The sequence below is a fragment of the Toxotes jaculatrix genome, chromosome 3, assembly GCF_017976425.1.
Source record: "Toxotes jaculatrix isolate fToxJac2 chromosome 3, fToxJac2.pri, whole genome shotgun sequence".
NCBI classification, from domain to species: Eukaryota; Metazoa; Chordata; class Actinopteri; family Toxotidae; genus Toxotes; species Toxotes jaculatrix.
Window position 1 is genome coordinate 9,435,959 of NC_054396.1, and position 14,175 is coordinate 9,450,133.

General features: G+C 41.3%; 1 protein-coding gene across 1 annotated transcript in view; it reads right to left on the reverse strand.

The window, feature by feature from the left end:
• Window positions 1-13,559: 13,559 nt before the first annotated feature.
• slc2a9l2 (solute carrier family 2 member 9, like 2) overlaps window positions 13,560-14,175 on the reverse strand; it is a 106,841-nt gene continuing 106,225 nt past the window's right edge. The window contains exon 14 of the mRNA XM_041033917.1: window positions 13,560-13,822. The gene's annotated coding sequence lies outside the window, so the exon portion shown is untranslated. The remainder of the gene's footprint in view (window positions 13,823-14,175) is intronic.

Here is a 14,175-nt window from a genome sequence, read left to right on the forward strand (position 1 = left end):
AGCAATGCATGTTTTACAGTATTTTTAAGAAACTGGCAGTGATCATGAGTCACCACAAGATCAGTTCAGTTGCCATTCTGGAGCTTTCAGTCAAATCACACAATCTTGCCCAGCAGAAGGAACCTGTAACTGAGACTGTTCCTATTTAACAGAAGAGCTGAACCAAATAATTATCATTTTGGGCACGTCACATGTTGCAGGAATTTAGCATGTAGACAGAGGCTAATCCAGTGTAATTACTGTGAGAGCTCCCAGTCACATGGTGCTCCAGCAGGCGAATTATGCTCATCTGATACAATTAGAGATCTTTAAATGAAAGTGTTTTCTCACTGGACAATTTATGATCATTGTAAGTTTAAAACCAATAAAATCCCTCTGCGCAGCCTCCGGATAAAAGGTGGCATCGTCTTTCAGGGATGATAATGATTAGGCATTAGGAGATTTCAGAGGGGAATGTGAGTGAAACACTCCCTGTGACTGAACACCAGCCAGTCTATTTGTGGACCTGGAAGGAAATATGTGGCCCAGTTCCACATTAACCTTCTGTTTTGTAGTTTGCTGCAATCAGCAGCTGTACAGATGGTGTACTGGCTCACTGTCATTTGAGACTTTTTCAAGAGATGAACGGTGTTTTTCTCTCCCATTAGGCCAACAGACCCACGCACTGACCTACATGCATTTGTCTGACACTGAATCAGCATAGAATTATAATTAGTGAAGTATGTGCATCAGGATTTATTTAAAGAGATGTTATTTAAGTGAATATTCCTGATTTGAATGTGGTTCATGTAAAATTAAATACTGTTTCATTTTGTTTTCTTAACACAAAATATCTGTTTAATGAGCAGCATGTAAGGATTTCATTAGAGCGGTATCTGTGGAAACTGTATCGCTCTGTCACTAATTAATTACATTTAAGGAGTTCACAGACTGAGACTGATGAGTCTGACAGCCAGGCAAGAATTGGATTTTATTGGCATTAAGTGCCTGTTAACATTATGTAGTGTTGTTAAAGTGATAGAAAATGTTATTTTCTATCTTCAACTGAACACAAGTAAATGTAGAAAAGTTTTAATAGCACAGAAACATTCGCTCTGCAAAACATTAGCAGATGATGAGATCTGTTTGTAGTCCGACATCCGAGACCCAGCCTGAAAATCTGCATCGCCAACAGTTGACTGACTCACGTGGTGCCTCACACAGATCATCAAAATGTTTGAAAAGCAGAAATAAGTTTCTGCTCTCAAAGGCGTATGGTTTGTGGTCGCCCTGAAGAAATTCAGAAATAGCTCAGGAGAGCGCGACGGGGCCCCCTTTATGTGCAATGGTTAGAATGAACAGAGCTTTCATATTTACTCTTCCCTCAACAATGAGATAGGAAAATGAAATTGGGAAGACAATGTCGACCAGGCCAAGGTGACTTTGTTCATGTCATGCCTAGATTACTGGGCAAATTGTGATCTTATAATAGAACGACAGAAAAATATGTTCTGTATCTCCTCCAGTGGGATGGATCATAGCTTCCCTGGAAACAAGGTTGATTGTGAGGTCGAGCACAAAAGCAAAGATAAACTATTCGACCGCCACGACCTCCGGAAGCTTCCACTTATCCTCTCAACTTATTAAAGCTGATACACCCGTTCAGTGATTTCAAATCGGTTTTAGGACAAAATGCATGATGTCTGTGACGTTTCATGATTGGAACAGCTTTGAGGCAAGTGGCTCCTTTTCATACCTTGATTTTCTGTCCTGTGATAGCGATACTTTCATTACTAACCATAATGAATATGTACATTACTACAACTATGTTACTTAAAGCTGCACTAATTCATATTTTATATTAGCAATGGGTCAAGTGACTGTGTGTAACGGGACGGGGTACCTCATGGTGATAAACTAACAATGAATGATCACTCTGCAGTTCCTCTCATCTAAGGGGACAGTTTTAGCATCTTTCAGCTCATTGTTTTGGTTTCATGGCCCACAACTTTTCTGTTATGGCTCAATCTCACTGATACAGAACCTGAAATGCAGCATCTGCTCAGGTTTCTCACAGCAGATTTCCAATGGATTTTGTGGATTGGGTTTTGGCACAAAGAAAATAAGCTCTGTAGCAAATGAACCTTATGATAAACACCCATTAGTTGTAATGTACTAATCATGATAATCTCCAGAAACAATGTTTGAGAGCTAACACTGTGCTGCATAAAATTTCACAGTTGAGATATTAAAGGCTATAATGTATATCATAGCAAGCAGGTACAGTAAGTAGGATTATGTGAACTGAAAACCACATTTTAAGCATAAATTGAAAATCCTGAGGGAGGAAAAGCTTTGGAAATATGGTGACAGTAGCCATGGCACAAATATTTCTGGGTTTTAGGGCCAGTAACTGTGATGTTCTATTTTGGTTCACATCTGAGCCATGACTGTGTAATCCTCTTCTTACTTACAGTATGTCAGCAGCTCCTGACTGCATGAACTGCCTTTTCCTGCAGCTACAATCCACATGCTTCACCTGCTACTGCCATCAGGTTCTCCAATGAACCACCACCTCCGGGGGGGGGGGGGGGGGGGGGGGGGGGGGGGGGAGGTGGTTGTACATGCTACCAAACCTATGTTTCAGGAACACACACAAAAAAAGTGCAAATATATCATTGGGCTGAGGTGGAGAAAGTTGGTGAATCAATAAAAGCAAAATGTGACAAAGTGCAATAGACACAGACACATAAATCATGACGTACTTGAAGCGTGTGACTTAAATGTCACTGCAGCAGACAAAAATATCAGCTCTGTGGGGAGCGATGAGGAAAGTGTAACGTTCTTTAAATTAATACATGAAATAAACAGAAATGCCCCATTTCTGTCATGTTTTCCATATTGGATGAATTTCCAACAAAGATATAAAAAGAAAGGAGATTTTACACTTGAAAATTAAACTTGTCAGTGCTCACTGCTGGACAAACTAATTGATGCTATTTCTAGACTACTCCAACTTTTTGTACTGCAGTTTTTTTGGTTACTTATGAGCCAACATATATGCTGATACAGATCATCTACAGAAAGCTCATACTGTGACCAGTGCATGGGCCTGGTGCATAACTCTCAAATTTGATTTTGACTGGCTCACTCATCTGTGGGAACCCAATCCAATCACATCCTTCAAAAACACACTGGTAATAAGATAACCAACATATTTATAAAGAACCAAACAAACATAACATTTGACTTTTCCTGCTTTCTTCTTCTACAACATCCACGACAATGTCAGAGAGCAACAACAACTCCCACACAAATGAGACCGTGGCTCGCATGTTAATTGTTGTTGACAGTACGCACATGCTAGCAAAGAGGAGATTAGGTGCACGTGGCCGCACCGAGCATACTATATCCCTTTCAGTATATCCAAAATAGTTTCAGCTATGGTACTACAGTACTGTATATGGGTCCTATAATGCTGCCATAATGTAATATGACATTGTGTGACCTTTTCAATATCATGGAAACAAAAGCACACAGCACACACAGCCATCACACAGGGCCACACAGTTAGAGTCATGTTACGATTACATCTCCCAACCTTAGATTTGAGAGCATCACACTCTGTGATCAGGTACATCTTAAATTCAACACAGGGCACATGCTGAGTACAATTTATGTTGCTTGCCAGCACTAAGACACATCTTGGACACATACACTTCATCAGTCAAAGCACGGGTGGGTGAATGTTGCTTGGCCATTTTTCAAAAGCTCAACAACGCCCATTTCATGTGCACTGGTGAAGTGAACAAGGCACTGTCGGCCTTCACTGTGCCTCATTGGCTTGTAGCTGTGTGAGTGACAGAGTGAAACAAAATAAACGACTGTGAGGACAGAAAAGTACGTAGCCACATTAACTGAGACTGACTCTTGATCACGTATAGATCTTAAGTACAAAATGCTCCAAGTATAACTCATTTCATTCACATATTTATGTGCAAAGATAGTATAACGTATGTTTGACAGATGATCAAGCTAATGAGTATCATTATAGAATTGTTGGTCCTAGCTTTGATGAAGAAACCCCATGATGTTCTGTATATATCAGCTTTATTCATTAGGTTCTGACTGCTGAATCATCTGAACATTATGTGCTATGTGGCTTGAAGCTTTATGAAGAAAGTTCCCCCGAGTAGCTTTGGAAAGACTTTAAATAATCCATCTACAGAATGATTGTTTGATTTTTCCACTCACTGACAGAGGCAATTTACTGCACAAAAAGAAAGTGAGACAACTGCTTGTGAGAGTGTTTCCGGGGGAGGCTGCTGTCTCTCTGTTTACATGTTGACTTAAAGTTTATTGCCGAATTTCTCTCATTTTCTTGACAAATTGGTTTGCGGCAGAATATTCTATTTAAAGAGTTTGTCTGTGTTTTGTCAGAGACAACATCAAGACAGGATAAAATACTTCATCTATCTTGGTAACAGACTTATAAATGTATATATAATTTGAGAAGTGGAAAACCATCAGAAAGTGAATATTTTTCCCCAGGTCGTAGCTGACAGTAATTCAGAAAACTGACACTTCAGTTTGATTGACAAACAGCGGAGTCGATTTCTATTGACACTGTCTATTTCACTGTCAGTTTCTGTCTGTTTCACACAGGCTTGGTGGCCCTCTAATGGGCTTTAGAAGCTTGACCTTGGGCCCAAATGGGGAAAAGGCTGGTTTGTTGCAAAGATGTGGCTGACCCAGACAATGTGCTGTCCACAGTGTTGGAGAAAAAGAGGACTGACTGACTGACTGTCTTGTTCAATCAGCTGTGTGCCTAAAACAGGTTCAGGTGTTTTTTTGTTTTTGTTTTTTTTTTAGGTGCAAGACAGCTCAGCTGAATGTCCCCCTCCCCTAAACCACACCAGGGAATGAGGGGGGAGACTAAAGAAATTGCATCACTCTGTCTTGTGCATGTCCTGGCATACTAAGTGGAACCACACATGCTCTGAGACGCTCACAGCAGCTGTTCATCTGTTGTAACAATGGGGCTCACGGCTCCTTTCCAAACAGAGGGTGGCACATTGACTCTGTGGAAGTAGTTTACATGTCTATGCGCAGATTGGCGTAGCTTCTCCTGCAGTGTTTCAAGTGCGCTCTACAAAATTCATCCTTTGTCCTTGAGCGATCATATCATTATGCAGGTCTTGTTCTTTGCTTTCACCTGTTATGTCTTATTACCTGTGGGTTGTTTCAGGTTCGCATCTTCCCGAGGCTTTGGTCTAGGCCTCTCCCCCACCTGCTGATGGTCAGAGGGTTAAGTGTAATGTGTTTACTCTGGATTTGATGAGACTGCCTCAGGTTTGCATTATCTATATGTGGCACGTGGTTTGGTGTTCTGCTTCCCTGCCCTATTACCAGATTAGAATGTCAATATTGGAAAATTCTGAAAAACCACAGATACCGTGATAACTGGTGATTTTTTAGAGGTGCTTGTTGGTAGGTTTTGTTACCTTCAGACAGTTTCAACACCCCTGTGTCTACTCCTTATGCTAGGCTATGCCAGTTGACGGCTGGCTGTAGCTTTATATAACAGACCTATGTAAGACTTGAATCAATCTTCTTATCCTTATCTAACTCTCTGGAGGAACACACACTGGGGTAAGATTATTAAAGGATTGTGGTTACGCTTAGTTAAAATAAAAAAGGCGATAGCAGTAATAGCAGCTCTATGAAGGGATGCAAATTCCAGTCTCCTGCATGGAAGTCAGACATGCTACATGTCCATCCACTGGCCTGACCAAGACACCAGTAATTTTCTCCACACTACAACAAAGGACACACTACTTCCTGCAGTGGCAGTGAATGCTGGCAGTGGACGTAAATCATCAGGTGCAGAACTGTCCAACATGGACATAATGCCAAGGGACACTGGGCTTAACTTCCTACATGGTTTTCTGTGTGTGGTAGCTGTTTGGTTACAGATGATGGCCGTTTGTGTGTTTCATGCCGCAGGTGCTCCTTCGTCCAAGCTGAGTGCACCTTGAACCTACAGATTTGGATCTTGCTGCTGGCCAGATGTCTTGAGCGTGATGTGTCCCAGAGTACCTTACAATAAATACAGCAGCGCTGTCTGCCACTAGCAGCGTGCTCATTAGCATGACTGACTCATTAGCGTGACGACCCCCTCCCTCTACTACAGCAGTGGTGAGAGGTGCCATATTGCTGCCTGACTGAGTTGACTTTCCCATACTAAGGTCAATCAGGCATGAACTGGAGCAGTGAATTCTGCCTTTCTGCCCCGGGTTGTTGAGTCCGAGAACGGTAACCTGTTGTCATGGTAACCAGTGCATACATGGTCAGTGATGTTGTGCTGCTGTCACAATAGCGAGTACAGGCGTTGGCTTTCAGTCCCTCTTTAACCATATAGAGCTCATTAGAGGGTGAAGTCTGTGTGAAACAGATCAATGCTTATGTGCCAGTGGCATGCAGTGACTTTTACAGATAGGCAAGCAGAGCCGGAGCAGAGCACCACCTCACCGCCTGCATCTAGCTGCACTCTGCCAGGACAGCTTCACCTTTCTGCGCACTTTCCTGGCTGAAGAAGTGTTAGAATAATAGCATTGAACTGACAGTTAACATGTCAAATATTCAATATAGTAGAAAAATGACCATTTACTGACAATGACACACTCAAGTGGCAATGCAGACTCCTGTTTTTACTGCCTCAATAGCTGTCTCAGACTTCTCAAACTTAGTGCAGATCTTGCACAGAGAACACCTTGATCAACAGAAAGGAAAATATATTAATATGATAACTAAAAAATCAGAACTGAATTTAAACACCTGGGTATTATGATACATGGTAAATGCGTAGGTGGTGTAATTTAAAAAAATGTCCAGACATACAAGGTTATCTTATAATTGTAAGGTGGACCAATGCAGTAGAAAGATAAGACCAGGGCTACAGGCGTAAGGAGGACTGATAACAATGTTACTGACAGGGATTTCTCACAGAAATGAGGTAGACCAGTGAGTCACAGCAGTGAAAAATTAGAATAACTGTCCATTCATCATGGGTAAAGAGGTAGCAGTCGTGAGTAAATGAGCGAATTACACTGTAACTTATCATCCTGTTGTCATAGTTATATTTGACAGCAGAATGTGTGTTAACAATTGTGCTAGCCGTGGCATCTGAAACCAGTATTGCAGACTACAGTAAATGAAAGCAGTGTTTTCGTACCAGGGCAGAGGACAGTAGAATACAGGATAAGACATTGATGACAGTGAAGCAGACCAAAGTACCTCACAGCAGTGAGCAGGTTGTCATATGACACAACAGCGGAGGGACTGAAGAGATACGTCTGCAAAAATAAAATGTGATTGTTAAATTATTTTCAATGCAGTACATCCCTTAATACATGTGTGGTGCACAAATGTGGAAAATTATTTACTAAAACTGCCTACTGAAGTTCAAACATGAGCAATAATGCTGGATCTTTCCCTTATGACTCAGGTTAATATGTGTTTTTACATATTTGTTTGTCCAAATACTTATGGCAGGACTGGATGCACTCTGATGCACATATGGGAATTGTTTAGGATATTTATATTGCTTGTTATTATTAATGATTAACTATTTAATTTTGTTCTTGATTTTGTTAATTTTGTTAGTATTTCTAATAATATATTCTATAAATAATATTTGTGCAGCAGACAAGTATTGGAGGATCAGTCGTATGGAAATTAAGTAGAAAATCATGATTTTGTTCCTCCTCTATAATAAATGGCCAAGTGGGTTGGCAGCAGTATTTTACACAGTTGATCTGTGTACAAACTTCATGTGTCAGCTCTTCTTCACAAAATACTCTACCAAATACTTTATCATAGTGTGTGTCCTCAGCCTTCATGTTTGAGCAGCCACTTTTGCTCTACTGCCAATAGGCCCAGACCAAAAAACATCCTTGACTGATCAGAAGTGATTCGAGGGAAAGTTTTAATCCTCTTCAGAGCAGAAAATGTTCTCTCCACTGACGCTGTACATGCGGGAACAGTCTGGAGAAGACAACAAAGTTTGTAGACTTCTCCCATGGCCTCTGTGATCCCAGTTTCATTCATGTAAGATGTCAGCTCCGCAACATTATTTTTAGCCAAGCTGGGCGATAAATACAGCACTGAGAGCTCGTTGTGGAGGAGAACAACATCAAAGAAATGCCTGTATGTCTCTTTCAGTAATGTGAAAGCTGCCTCAGGAAAGGTTCTGCTGTAGTCTGAGAATTTAGCTAGATTCAGCAATTCAATGAATTTCAGCTTCTCAAGCGATCCAAGATTTTTAAGCAGTTGGGATGCAACTGTGTCAAAGACATCTGAGTACAACTGGTGAAATTCATATTCAGTGCTCACAGCGCTCACAGAATGCCTGGGTCTCTGGTCTGGATTTCCAGCTGATTCCGCGGCTGTGGCAAAGACAGCGGGGAACACGTCTCACTCTCCTCACTTCTCCAGTACACCAGTAAATTTCTTTTGACTACAAAACACCGAACAACACATCAGTGTGCAAAAATATTTCTACAAAGATTTCCAAGAGGAACCTGAATTTTACACAATAAAAAGCACAAAATTGACATCCCCCTCCTCACTGAAATGCTCAAATCGGTGAACTGTAGTGCTCTTTTGCCATATTATCCAACCTATATGTACAATTCCACTGTGTTGGTGCAGGCCTGGGACATCTTCTCTGCACTATAACATCTAATTTCGTTGTTCGTTTAGCAGATGCTCTGAAAAAGGATGAAAGCCCAGTCAAGGTGGAAAAAAAAACCCCTTCGTTTTACCCTGACCTACAAAATACTCAAGTCTCCAGACATAACTGCAGCTCCGTTGTAGGTCTGCGCCACCAATTTCTCTCCACAGTCTGAAGCTGAACTGAAAAATAAAAAAGAGAAGCCGAAACAATGCAGTAGCAGTGAGGTTCTCTCTCACATCAGAGAGGGCCGTGAAACACTTCTCTGCCCCCCCATGTCGAGACACTTACCAAAGCACAGTTGACAGCAGGGCAGCGTTGGACGTGTCTGTCATTTCGTCTAACAGGACAAAGATTAAAGGTTCCTGGCTGACTTCAGGTTTCATCTCTTCCAGCATTACCATGCTAATGGCATCGATTAGGTCTGTCTGGATGTGATTGGACATACATGAACAAACTGCTTGTTTCCAGATGCCTGGCCAACCTCTCATCATACCTCCTCAGCAGGTGGACCAGCACCACGTGCAGCTCCTTTGGTCTGGGGTAAATTTAGAATGGGACCATGATGACAATGATCTTTTACTGTACATTTACATTTGTTATTTTGTCAGTGATATTACAGATCGGTCTTATCTATGTGAACTGTTGGTGTTTATGTCAGACATGTTACATTTAATGAGATAATTTTGTAACAGGGCAAGGTTTAAGAATTTAATTGGGCTGATGGACGGTGAGTCATTTATTCTCACTATATAACTCATAATACACCGTGTAGTGTGAAGTAATAAAAGGGAATGAGAATTAAGACAGTGCCAGAGAAATGGCTCCATTGAAATAATGAAGTTTTAATCCAAAAGCCTATCAGCCCTTTGCAGCCCTGTCGTGGGGGTGGGGTTAAAGAGTGTGTGTGTGTGTGTATCTATCTATATATATAGATAGATAGGTATGTGTGTGTGTGTGTGTGACTGACCAATCTGCATATCTCTGCTGTCTGCCAGCAGTCAGCTGAGCAACCTGGAGTCTGTCCTCTTCAGTAACAGGACCAGCTTCTGCTCTTCCTCTGTCCTACCCTGGGCTCCTGCCCCAGCCCCATATCAGCACCTCTCCCTTTCCCCCCCTTCCTCTCACCCTCCCCCCCTACTCCTCTCGCATCACTGTCAAATGTTTTCTATTAAAGCTGCATATCCTTCAGAACTGGAATCCTGAAATGAAAACAATGAAAATGTATGAAATGGCTAGTTTTATTGTGATAACTTCCATATTTGAGGTATTCTGGATGGACAGTAGTAGTGAAATTAACCAGGGGTGTCATGATACAGCAAGGTTAACTACACTGATACACGAAATGATGAATGCATTAATACAATTAGCGTAAAAAAAAACCCCATAACATTAGCCAAACTATAGTCTTGCATAGTCAGACCCATCTCCACATATTAGAGCTGGGCAGCGCTGGAGAGTCAAAGTCTATTGTGTCTAATACAGTTTATAGTCAAACTGTAATAACAGTGAAACTTTGGTTACCTTACTTACCAACATGATGCTGATGATGATGTAAGTCATGTTCAGTCTCATGTATGTCATGTATGTTTTGGCCGATGCAAAGGACACTCACACCTACTGTGAACAACAGGATGATGGCAGCAGCTGAATTAATGGACAATGGTGTCATTAATAACACAGGTTTTCTGAATGTTACATATAGTACATGTAAAAACATTTCCTCCTCCTATCACAGCTGTCAATGGACGGAAAAGTTGTGCCTACACAACTGTTTAATTTAGCCTAGCCAACTGTAATGAACCAGAGAGAGAAACCCACTGAAGCAAAGCCACAATCTCTCTCTTCTCAGCACCTGTCTCCACTGCTCTTATGCTCACTTGCACTTAAACACACAGACAACCAAACTCCCAGACACATTTACTGTCTCAATATTTACCTGAGGGTGTCTAAAGTGCTCAAGCTCATTTGTGGTAAACTAACACTACTGAGACTGAAGGAGAAAACAGATGCTTCGGGCACAGTCGCCTTCTAATGGAGCTGCCAGTGGAAGGGCCCTTTAGCCAAATCACTGTTTTATTAAGTGCAGATGTCAACAAAGGTCTTGAAGCTACAGCCACCGCAACATAGTTGAAATTCTCAGAGTTTCAAGAATACCCCCAAGCCCTCCTGCTGGCTGACAGGGTTCAAATGATCAACTCCCTGGTCAGACTGCAAAAGAAGATCAAAAGATGAATATACCACACAAACAGCAAAGTGCCTTAAGATGCTGGTGTGGGAGGCCGGGAAGCAACAGGTCTTTGCAACAAGAGATGTGCCTGTAATATTAAATGTCAAGAAAAGACTGCATCGTGGTGAAGGAAGTCAACCTGTCACTGAGTGTGTTTACATGCACACAAGTAGTGGCAGGTTATTATCGGATTTTGGACAATCCCACATATGCATTTGTGCTTGTAAATATCAGATCACGGATACCTGTCAGCTCTTATCCCAGCTTTGAAACCTGAATATACTACCTGTTTTTCCCCAGAACAAATATATGATATGTTCTGGGGATATGTCGAACACGTGCACTATCCAGACCCTGAAAGAGAAAACAAAAATGATTGCAAAAGGCATAATGGTGATTTACACGCGAGTGCAATTAGAGTTGTGACACTGGTAATTCAGAGGATAAACTGAGTATTGCTTGTCGCATTTGTTTTCCATTAATGGTGGGGATGGGGAAGTCAAATCCAGCAGAGTGGTGAGACAGAAACCAAAGTGGGTTAATCCTCCACTGCTGAGGTAACTCTGTCTGTGCAGAAATGACAGAGTGGCAGAGATGTTGAGCAGTCAAATACATGTCTGAACACACACAGATGATTAAAAACTTGGATAATGTTAAAAGTATAAAGATTTAAACATGTGCAAACAGTGAGATGAATGGCCAGGGTAGTGTACATCCCAGGAAAACATTATATCCTATGATCAAAACCTGGATTGGAATCATATCTGGGACATTTGTTTGTACGTACATGTATTCACTGAGGGAAGCATGCGGGTCAATATGAAAGATGCTGCATGCTTGCCGTCAGCTACATGATAAATGCTTTTAGTCTGAGACAACGGTAAGGTAGGAAACTTCATAGAGCATAAGCAGTGTTTGTGGTTTTGATGACTGTACAGGAAAAGGTACAAAAAACAGCATCTGTATATTTTGACTCTTTTGTAATATGCATGAACAGCGTGTGATTCATTCAGAGAGGTAACCTAATGCATTATGAACAGAGCAAAGACAACTGTTTGGTTTTAACAGTTCAGGTGTGGAGGCAGACAATGTGGAGGGGGAAAAAAAAACAGCACAAAACGGCCCATTCGTCACTGAGGTGACACCTGCAGAGTGAAGAGTCCCACGTCCTGTCACTGCAAAGCATTAAGACACTGTACAGGAAATACACTCGAGCCTCCAAGATACACAGTCACAGTCAAAGCCTGAACTGCAGGGCAGAAGACGCTGGGACTGGGACCAAAAAAATACTTAAAAAAATATTTATTTACTGTAAACACTCAAACCTCAAAGTTTTTAAATCTGTCTATCTGTTTAAAAATTGTCACACCGATTTACTATACATTTTAAAGTCAACATGAATCATATTAAGATATTATTTTGGTCTTGTTCATGTGTGGAGGTAGTCGGGGCACCCAAGTAGGAAATATGACACTTGTGTGCATGGACCGACTGAACCACCATATTTGGTCCCCTAATCCACTGCTTACCACTCTAACAACTGATGGCTGTGCGTGGCGAGGAACTGCAAAGACAATATTTCTAGCTCCAGTGACCTACTTTACAGTCTGATGGGCACACTTAATTCAGTGTCTCCTCACTGGGTAAAGGTGCTGCTGGAATTAGGCCAGCAGGGACACTGGACAGAACCAGTGACTGTTAAGTGTTTCATCACATCAACAGAGGACTGTTAACCACTCGTAAAATTAAATGAACACTTGCAACCTCGGTTTAAAATAAATGGGAAAGAAAAAACAACTATTACAGGTTGTGATTTTCATATTTTGCACAGTTAATACAAATAGAGAGCTGTTAAAAGGTGGCAGGAAATAAAAATTACCTACTTTACCACTTTTTTTTTTTTTTTTAAACATTGGATAACTTGTAACCAAGGAGAGGACTTGATGATGGTTTTTAAACACTAGTTCACTGAAAAATGAATGCTTTGGAGTATTCTCAACGCTAGATGAAAAATAGTTTTTACTCAAAACTAATTTTCCTGCATAATTTGGTCATGGATTTCCCTTGGCTTTTAAAGTGAGCCTTCCTTAGAGCTAATGGACCCCTCCCCTTCACACACACACACACGCACGCACGCACACACTTCTTCGCCAACTTCTTACTTTGCATAATGCAAAATTAATTTAACTTCCTCTGAGGATATTTAAGAGGTTGGACAAAGCAATTTATCAAAGACGGCATTACCATACAGTGCATCTTATTAAATGTATAGTATTTATTTCATTGCAGATATGAGGTAACCTAATTACTCTCCCACTAACAACAACCACCAAACCATTCTGTCAATTACCCACAAACTAACGCTGCTGAGAATATCACTCCTCAAGAGTAACATGCTGGAACAGAGCTGCGAGAGACAAGACTTCCACTTAGTATTCACCTCACTTCCATGCCTGCTTGTACGTTGGACAAATGTAATCTGCAGTGCTAACTCACTGGATATGATTAGGAATTAAACTGAAAGTGATGATGCACTGAAATTTCCCCACCTCTCTCCTACAATGGGATTTGAATACTTGGACACCCTTTATCATGGCATGACACACACACCTTTGTATCTGCGTCTCTGTGAGTCTAAATGAGCGGGTGGGATGTTAGCCCTCTAGGCAGTGGACTTTGAAATGTTGAGTACACCCCACTGTGGAGCAAACTGTGACTGCCATCCAATGCCACGCTTGTCTGCCTCTGTTCAGATCACTTCCTCCGCTGGCTCCCGCCATCTGGTGGGAAGTAGCCTGGACTCTTTTCAGACTTGGAGTGGCTCCAAAACACTGTCCCTGTCAGTCTCACTGCGGGATCTGGCTTCTCTCTGTTGTTGTCTATATTAGGAAGTTAACCAAGACATCAGCATTAGGGTTATAATCCTGCAAAATATGTCTCTGCTCAGACACGTCTGCCTCCCACTCATTATGAAGGACAACAACAAAGATGAAATTTAACCAAGATGAAGGGATGCTCCTGCAGCTTGTGATTCATTAAGTACAATCGGCTTCCATTTGCTCAAGCACATCTTTGTTTTACCTTAATAGGTAGTATATTTAGTTCATTAAGGCTGCTATGACCAATATTTTTAAACTGACAATGGATCAAATAATGTAATGTGAAAGTGGCCACTTGCATTGACAAACCCACAGTGAAATGAATACTCAACTCTACAGTTTCCCTTCAGTGT